Genomic DNA, 8,927 nt, shown 5'->3' with positions numbered 1-8,927 from the left:
TACCTGAATTACATAGTATAATCTCTCAACTGAAATCCTCCACCTGCGTCCTTGACCCAATACCAACCAGGTTTTTCAAAGAAATATCAGGCGTCTAATTGACAATATTCTGGACATAGTAAATTGTCATTAGATACGGGGGTCTTTCCAGACTGTCTTAAGACTGCTGTAGTTAAACCCCTTCTTAAGAAACATAATCTTGACCCCTCTGCCTTTGAAAATTTTAGACCCATTTCTAACCTGCCCTTCTTAAGTAAAATTTTAGAGAAGGCAGTCATTATGCAGTTAAATGACCACCTAAATAAACATGCTATTCTTGATACTTTTCAGTCAGGCTTCAGAACAAATCACAGTACAGAAACTGCACTTGTTAAAGTAGTAAATGACTTTGGGTAAATGCAGACAGAGGCCATTTATCTGTTCTCATCCTCTTAGATCTGAGTGCTGCATTTGACACCATTGATCATAATATTCTTAGAAATCGCCTTAGTCAATGGGTGGGCCTCTCTGGCAGTGTCTTAAATTGGTTTGAATCCTACCTGGCAGGGAGAAAATTCTTTGTGAGTTGTGGTAATCAAATCTCAAAGACACATGATATCCGATATGGTGTTCCACAAGGCTCTATCCTGGGTCCGCTGTTATTCTCAATCTATATGCTTCCGTTAGGTCAGATTATCTCAGGTTACAATGTGAGCTACCACAGCTATGCTGATGACACACAGCTGTACTTATCTATAGCACCTGATGACTCCGACTCTTCGATACACTAACACAATGTCTTACTGGTATTTCTGAATGGATGAATAGTAATTTTCTCAAACTAAATAAAGAGAAAACTGAAATTTTGGTAATTGGCAATAATGGATTCAGCGAGGTTATCAGAAATAAACTTAATGCACTAGGATTAAAAGTTAAGACGGAAGTAAAAAATTTAGGGGTAACCGTTGACTGTAATCTGAATTTTAAATCGCATATTCATCAGACCACTAGGACAGCATTTTTTCATTTAAGAAACATAGCTAAAGTTAGACCTCTTATATCATTGAAAGATGCTGAGAAATTAATTCACGCTTTTGTTTTCAGTAGACTAGATTACTGTAACGCACTCCTCTCAGGACTACCCAAAAAAGACATAAATCATTTGCAACGAGTGCAGAATGCAGCTGCTAGAATCCTAACTGGGAAAAGAAAATCCGAACACATTTCTCCAGTTTTGATGTCACTACACTGGTTGCCTGTGTCATTCAGGATTGACTTTAAAATACTGCTTATGGTTTATAAAGCCTTAAATAATCTCGCTCCATCTTATATATCGGAATGCCTGACACGTTATATTCCAAATCGTAACCTTAGATCTTCAAATGAGTGTCTCCTTATAATTCCAAAAGCTAAACTTAAAAGAAGTGGTGAGGCGGCCTTCTGCTGCTATGCACCTAAAATCTGGAATAGCCTGCCAATAGGAATTCGCCAGGCAAATACAGTAGAGCACTTTAAAACACTGCTGAAAACACATTACTTTAACATGGCCTTTTATAACTTCACTTTAACATAATCCTGATACTCTGTATGTTCAATTCTTCATAATAACTATTCATGGTGGCTCTAAAATCCGTACTGACCCCTACTCTCTCTTCTGTTTCTTTTTCCGGTTTCTTTGTGGTGGCGGCCTGCGCCACCACCACCTACTCAAAGCATCATGATGCTCCAACAATGATGGACTGAAAGCCAGAAGTCTACGTGACCATCATCATCAGGTCCTTCCATGAAAATATGATGATTTATGTTAGGTAGAATGCCCAGAGGGGACTGGGCGGTCTCTTGGTCTGGAACCCCTACAGATTTTATTTTTTCTCCAGCTTTGGAGTTTTTTGTTTTTCTGTCCACCCTGGCCATCGGACCTTACTCTTATTCTATGTTAATTAATGTTGACTTATGTTTATCTTTTATTGTGTCTTCTATTACTCTATTCATTTTGTAAAGCACTTTGAGCTACATTTTTTTTGTATAAATATGTGCTATATAAATAAATGTTGATTGATTGATTGAACTGAGAAATAGATTTGCACAAAGTGACATCTGATTGTTACAATTCTCTCTGTCAAGAATTACCATACTGGATATCTCTTCAAACATGTTTTTTTTCCATCTGAGCCACTAGCAATAAATTTGATTAATGTTGAGAAGTTAAGAAGTTAAACAATTCAGTTTTTATCTTCTGTATTTGCATATATGACAGAACCCATGAAATATGGTGGCTGCAAAATAGCCTGTATCATCTTTCTGACTGATATAATTAAACAAGTTATCTCCCAGTCTATTTGCATTTACTGTATTTCAGGCAGATTACATTGATTTTGCCATATGTTCCTTGTTTTTAGTTCTCCTTTCTCCTAATGCTTTGTTCTTCTAAACTTCTGTTTTTGTGATCATCTGCCTGCTGATTTACCTTTTCAGTTTCTTGCAGTTCCCTTACTGGTGACCACCTCGGACTGGTGTACCCTCTAAATATCATCTATTAGCCTCCATCTACAGTTCTTGATTAAAAATACCCACACCAATTCTGTTCATCTCTGTTTCTACCAAAATCACAATTTTCTAACAAGTCATAAAGAGTTCTAAAAAAAATCACCACTCTTTCACTGGGCTGCTGTACTTTCGGATAGAAATAAGCAAGCTCATAAGCTACATTTTGTTTAGGATACACACACCCATTGTATTTTCCTAAAACTCCTTCAGATTTCTTCTTATCACCCTCTTCATTAAAAGTGAATGACTTAAAACATTTTGCTTTAATTTCCAATGATATAAATTAATTAACTGACCTTTTTCATGTTTTAAAAGCTATTTGAAACCAGTGGAAATTCTGCTTCCAATAAGCGCATTTATTTAAGTGGTCAGATGTGACATTTTCCATGCTATTATACGTACTTGGCTATATCTACATTCAGTAAACTCTTCTGACACTATGTAAGAGATTCCAGTGTCCAATAGTGACTGTGACTACCAAGTCAGAAGTTTTCTTTCTTTTTACTCATTTGCTACATGTTATGCAGTAATTAGTGTTGTAACACAGATCACTTAAAGACATGTCCTATAATAATTTCAATCATATCATAATGGTTGTGAAAAGGCTCTTGCGCATGTTGGGAAGGATCTTGAAATCCTAAAGGAACAGCACTGCATGAGGATAGGAGAACTGGGCAACAAGTCATAGAGTTTGCATTTCTGAATATTGTGGACATGTGGTGCCCTTTCTTGATTGGCAGGACATTCGTATGTTGGACCATTTGCTGATGGAGAAACGTGATTCCTGCTGTGGGTAATGCTCTTGTAATAACTGGTTGCCTCTGCCACTTGCTTCTTAACCGCACAGTAATACTTTGATGTGTCCTGTTACCCATCAAACATCTTTTTATGCTAGTCCTATCTGGTAATATTTTCAAAAAGAACAATACTAGAGCATTGATTGAATTCTGCTTCTGTTTGTGTGATAGAAAATACCCTTTCTTTGCAAGCTGCAGAATATTTGGGATTCCTAGTATGGGGCCAAGCTGATGAAGAATCCGTCAGAACTGGTTTGGATGTTACAGGACCTTTTGTCAGCTGGAAGTGAAACAAAGAGACTGTGGGAAGTGTGGATGCAGACTTTCCCAATGCTTAATAAAGGTGTGTTTAATAGAAGCAGAGAAGTCTCAATGATCATTTTTCTGTGTGTACTATGTGTTGTAGGACCTTGTGGTCAGAGACATTGCAGTTCCTGGACCAGGTGGTGATGGTGTTTGTCATAACGCTCTCAATGATATCCATATAGAGTGTGTTGAGGATAGGGGAAGGTAGGCGTGCCTTCTTTTGGTCGCCTTCTTTGGTTGTCAAAGGAAACTGAGATGCTGCTGTGCCTCTGTGGCTATGGAGGTGGTGTTAATTGACCAAGTAAGGTCAGCTGCCAGGTGCACATCAAGGAATGTGGTGCACTTGACCAGTTCCACTGCACAGCCTTGAAGTCAGCAATCATCTCTTTCATAATCTTTAAACTGACTCATCTCCATTGCTGATGAGAAGAAACACCATTTTTTCCTCTGTTCTTTTTACTGAGTGTTGTTGAATTTGGAAATGTGTTAATTTATATTACACTTTAATTTTTTTTTTTTTTGCTTACTTTAAAATAAAAGATTAACTGTTTTTTTTTCAATTTTACTTTTTTGTCTGTGACTTGATTTTCTTTTCCACTGACCTGGGGTCTGAGATGTGATAAGGTACAAGAGGCATCGCAAGATGATGTACAAAAGGGAAGTTTTTAGAAATACAGAAGAATGTGTAAGTCATTTGACCATATCTTTTTAATTGCCATGCTTAGAGGGCCACAGATAAAACATTTCTAAGTAACATTTCTTGTAATTCAGCATATACTGTATGTAGTGGAACACAAGTATTTTATATCCCTGTGTTATTACTGAAAACTGATGTATAAAAGATAACGCTATAGCAATATAGCAGAATGTAGAGTGTTGCTTTGCCAAAAGTTCACAAGTGTCATAAAAAATAAAATCCACAGTGACATTTCCTTTAATTCCACATACGTGTACTTTCATATCCCTGTGCCATCTGTGTGAGACAGTGTAAAAAACTCCTTTGCAATATAGCAGAATGTGGTGTGACTGTTGACCATACTGTATATTCTCAAGTATCATGTTCATTGGGTCACAGATAATATATATATACCTGTATATATATATATATATATATTGTCACGCATGCGCGAATAGGAGGCCACGGACGGATCTTACACCGCTTCGAAAGACATTCGCCGGCAGGGAGTGGCGGGTACTAACCTTTCTCCTTTGTCTTCCAGAAAAAGAGACGCTCCGCCATCATAGCCTGCCTGCAGTACGTCCACTTCCGCCCTTCCTCCGCCATTTTCCTGACGTCAGCAGTCCCATCCTCCCTCACGGTTCCTTCCCAACATTCCTCCACTTCCGGCTCCTCCTCTATAAAATGGCCGCCGACGCCTATGAAGGGCATCGCGCATATGAACTGTTTTTGTTTATATTTTGACCCAATTTTTGAGTTATTGTGGAATTTCTACAATATACGGGGCCGGCAAACCCCAAACCTTTATGCTGTTTGTGTCTGTATCTTTTACAATATATATATCCATATCCCTGTGTCCAGTTGGCAGAAATGTCAATAAAACATTGAAATTGAAATTGAAAATTAAAAATTGCATTAAAAAAATTAAAGGCATAATTTTAATTAGAACAGGTACGTTTATGTACTTGAAAAAAATAATTCTGACTTTCATTAAGGGTCAGCTAGTTTCAGCATTGCTGTTCATTAGTATTATCATAACATTGCTCAACACAAATAAATAACACACCCAAATACAATACAATGCAGTAGCCGAATTTGCTCGTTTGAAAATAAAAAATATATATTTTGTGAAAGAAGGTGCCAAGTAGTAATTTTTGCACTTTATATTTTACTAATATTTAACATTTGTGCTATAATATATACAGTTACATACATATAAATAAATGCATTTTATAATATGACACTCTATCCAAGGTGCATTTTGTGTTCATATTTAGTAATACATTGCTCATGGCATTCTGGCAAAGAAGTGTTCTTGTACAACTGTTGTACATCTCACCTTTTAAATACTAATCTGGTTTTTATTGTTTTTACCAAATAAAACAAGTTTTGGTATTAACAAACCTGTTTATTTCTTATTAATAACTTTGAACATGAACTATAAAATGATACTGGAACAAATATAATTGACAACTTAAAAAGGTTATATATAGCTAAGTAACTCTGTGAGGTGCATTTTTTTTAAAAGTGTATAAAACAATTGTTAAAATATTATGCTTTATTGATATGTTCATTCAACATAATATAATTAATTTAACAGAAAATGAAAAAGTTTCATTTTATATAAAAATATGTTGTTTCTGAATATATTAATTTTGTGCATTAAGCATAATTAAATTATTTTTGATAAAAACAATTTTATTATGTGCAACCAATATACATATTTTTTTTTAATCTGACAAGCCATTTGTTTCAGTGTTATACAACCTGAATTTTAACGCCTTCCTAAAAGGTAAATTGAAAAGATGATAGTAAGAAAACAAAGCCAATGTATAATAAGCACCTACAAAAATAACAACAAAAAATCTTGTGTTAATTCTCAAATTGGCATAGTATCTAAAACACAGACATGTCAAAGAAAAATTAAACAGTTGAAACAAATGTTGACTTTGAATGCACTGTTAAAGAAAGTAGAAGCATCTCCCAAATGGACATATATTAAAATGATGTTAAAACTTTACAATTACCATACACAATTGTTCATCATTGTCAAAGACTTAATAATTATGCCCTTAACAAGTGTTTTTTTCAGCGTGTGAGCTGTTGAAATAGGGTCCAGACCAGAGAGAAACACACTCCTCAGGTGGTCGATACCTGACTGAGAAGGACTTGACTACCTGGAGAAGCTGATATAAATGCAGCTCAGCGATCGATGCTTTGCAGACACAGCACTTAGAGTGCACTGTAGCAGTCAGAAGATTTGTCGGAGGTCCATCAGCCTGGGTATGTGTTTGTCTGCAACTTTTTGTAGAACCAAGGGACAGTAGAGTTCTTACTAAGGGCTCGTTTCTACTTCACTCCCAGAATGCGTACGCGCACACATCATGGCGGCCATGCGTTCCCAGCGTTCATTTGACGAGTCCTCTGAGCAGGTCCTCAGCAATTAACACAACGCGTGTGCAAGTTGCAGTACCAGCAAAACGTTGGGGGGCGCAGTGTGATAAAAGTTGTAATGTGACGTCAGAGTCTCTGTTTACTATCTACATGTAACAGAAAGCTTTTTTGAGGATCCTACAGGATCAATGTGTGCGCTTCAAAGTTTGATGAATGGTTCGATGTGGTGAAGCAAAATGTCGACATACAGATGCATTCGTGGTGCTTTTATATTCAAGCGTCGCATATTCCCCATCGTAATGACACAATACCTTTTAAAAGTCTCACATACCATCTTTTGTGCCGTCTTTTTTTCTGGGGCTTCCTCCTGACCTGACAGCAGTGCCAAACAGCAATAGATCACCACACAGAACACATTAAATGTATGATATACTAACTCTCTGCACATTTAGAATCCTAGATTTATACTTGATATTACTTTCATGATGAAATGCATTTAAGTATGAATGTTACATTTTACAGATAAATCGTTAATTTCATTTAAATAATGAATACTGCTAATAATTACACACATGGGGGTGACACGGAGGCGAAGCAGTAGCGCTGCTGTCTTGCAGGGAGTCACATTGTTAGTGCTCCCTGCCTGCAGTTTGCATGTTTTCCTGTTGGGTTTCCACAGTGTGCTCCGGTTTTCTTCCAAAGATATGCAGCTTTGGTGACACTAAAATGACACCAGTAAATGTAAGTGCTTGTATTCACCTTGCGATGAGCTGATGCCCCGTGTAGGGATCGCGTCTGCCTCGTGCCCAATGCTTGCTGGAATGGACACATCCCTGGATCGATGGATTTAATCATTAAACATCCTTTTCTGAGATATTGCAGTAAGGTGTCATCGGAATTTAATGGGTGTTCCAGGCAATTCACAACACAGCGAAGCTGAACCTATTCTCACCTTGTTAATATCTCACACTGCTACCTGGTGGATTCTTCCAGATTTACATAAAGTACGCGCAGATGTATAAACAGTAAAACGCTTGCATAGCAGGAGCGTCCGCTGGAGAATGTGTCACGTTGCGCGAAGTATAAACCTGGCCTAAGTGCTGCGTCAGTGAGTGCAAATCTCCAAACTGATATTTTGACGACATCTGCGGTAGTCAAGGCCCTACGGACAGTTTAGCACGTGTATGACATTTAATGGATTTGGTTGGTAGAATCGTGGTGTTCCTTGGGATTTTCTGGGTTGTAAAAAATGTGCCACCACAGAAAAAAAGGTTGGAAAATACTGCTGTACACCTTGGCTTCTGGCATGCAAAAAGTCCTCCGTAGCAGCTTTCTCGCTTGACACTGAGCATTACTTGTGTGGTTATACTGTGTTCTTGAATTATTAGCGAAGATAGTGAAAACTGCAATAATTGGTAGGGATAATCACTATACTTCTGTTTCGTGGAATGCTGCCATTATATTACGGCAGTCAGCACTACAAGCTACCTGACAGGCTGACGAGTTAAATACAGAGGTACTAGAGACTTATTTTGGTTTTAGTGCCACTTAAAGATATCTGATTGGGCACTTCTGTGATATGACTTTGATTTGATCTTCTTACAGAAACATGAAATGAAAAAACAGCGCAGTTTTTATCTTCGCAACTTTTCTATAGCATTGTACCAGGGCTGCTATAACCCCACCACCCCCTGCATCTATGTTTGTAATATAAAAGCCAAATGCCACTGACTCACTCTTAATGAAATCTCCCGAGCCATGAGGACTTGGGACTTGAAATTTGGAATGTAGGATACCCTTGGCCCATAGGTTCTCACTAAGTAACGGTTTTAAAAATTTTGCGGTCCAAGCGCGAAATTTCTTACAGTTTTTTAGACCCATTTGTATGTCTGTCCGCTTTTCATGAGAAAACTACTAAACGGATTTAGATCAGGTTTTTTTCTATAATTTGCTTGAACATTCCATTGATTTTGGGACTTTCTCATTGCGTTATGTATCATAGTTTGCTTGCGGTACCGATTTATTAGCGTGAATCCAAGAGAGACTTATTGGGCTCCGGGGAATCAGGGCCCTCCTCACTCATGCATCTGCCTCTGGGAGTAACCTTAACTCTGCTTAGTTAGCGAACGAGAGAACTACTTAGATCTTTTTTTTTTTATAATTTACTTGAACATTCCGGTTGATATTGAAACTTCTCTCATTGCGCTAAGAATCATAGTTCGCTT

The sequence above is a fragment of the Polypterus senegalus genome, chromosome 1 (assembly GCF_016835505.1).
Source record: "Polypterus senegalus isolate Bchr_013 chromosome 1, ASM1683550v1, whole genome shotgun sequence".
Lineage (NCBI taxonomy): Eukaryota > Metazoa > Chordata > Cladistia > Polypteriformes > Polypteridae > Polypterus > Polypterus senegalus.
This window is presented reverse-complemented; position numbering follows the sequence as displayed.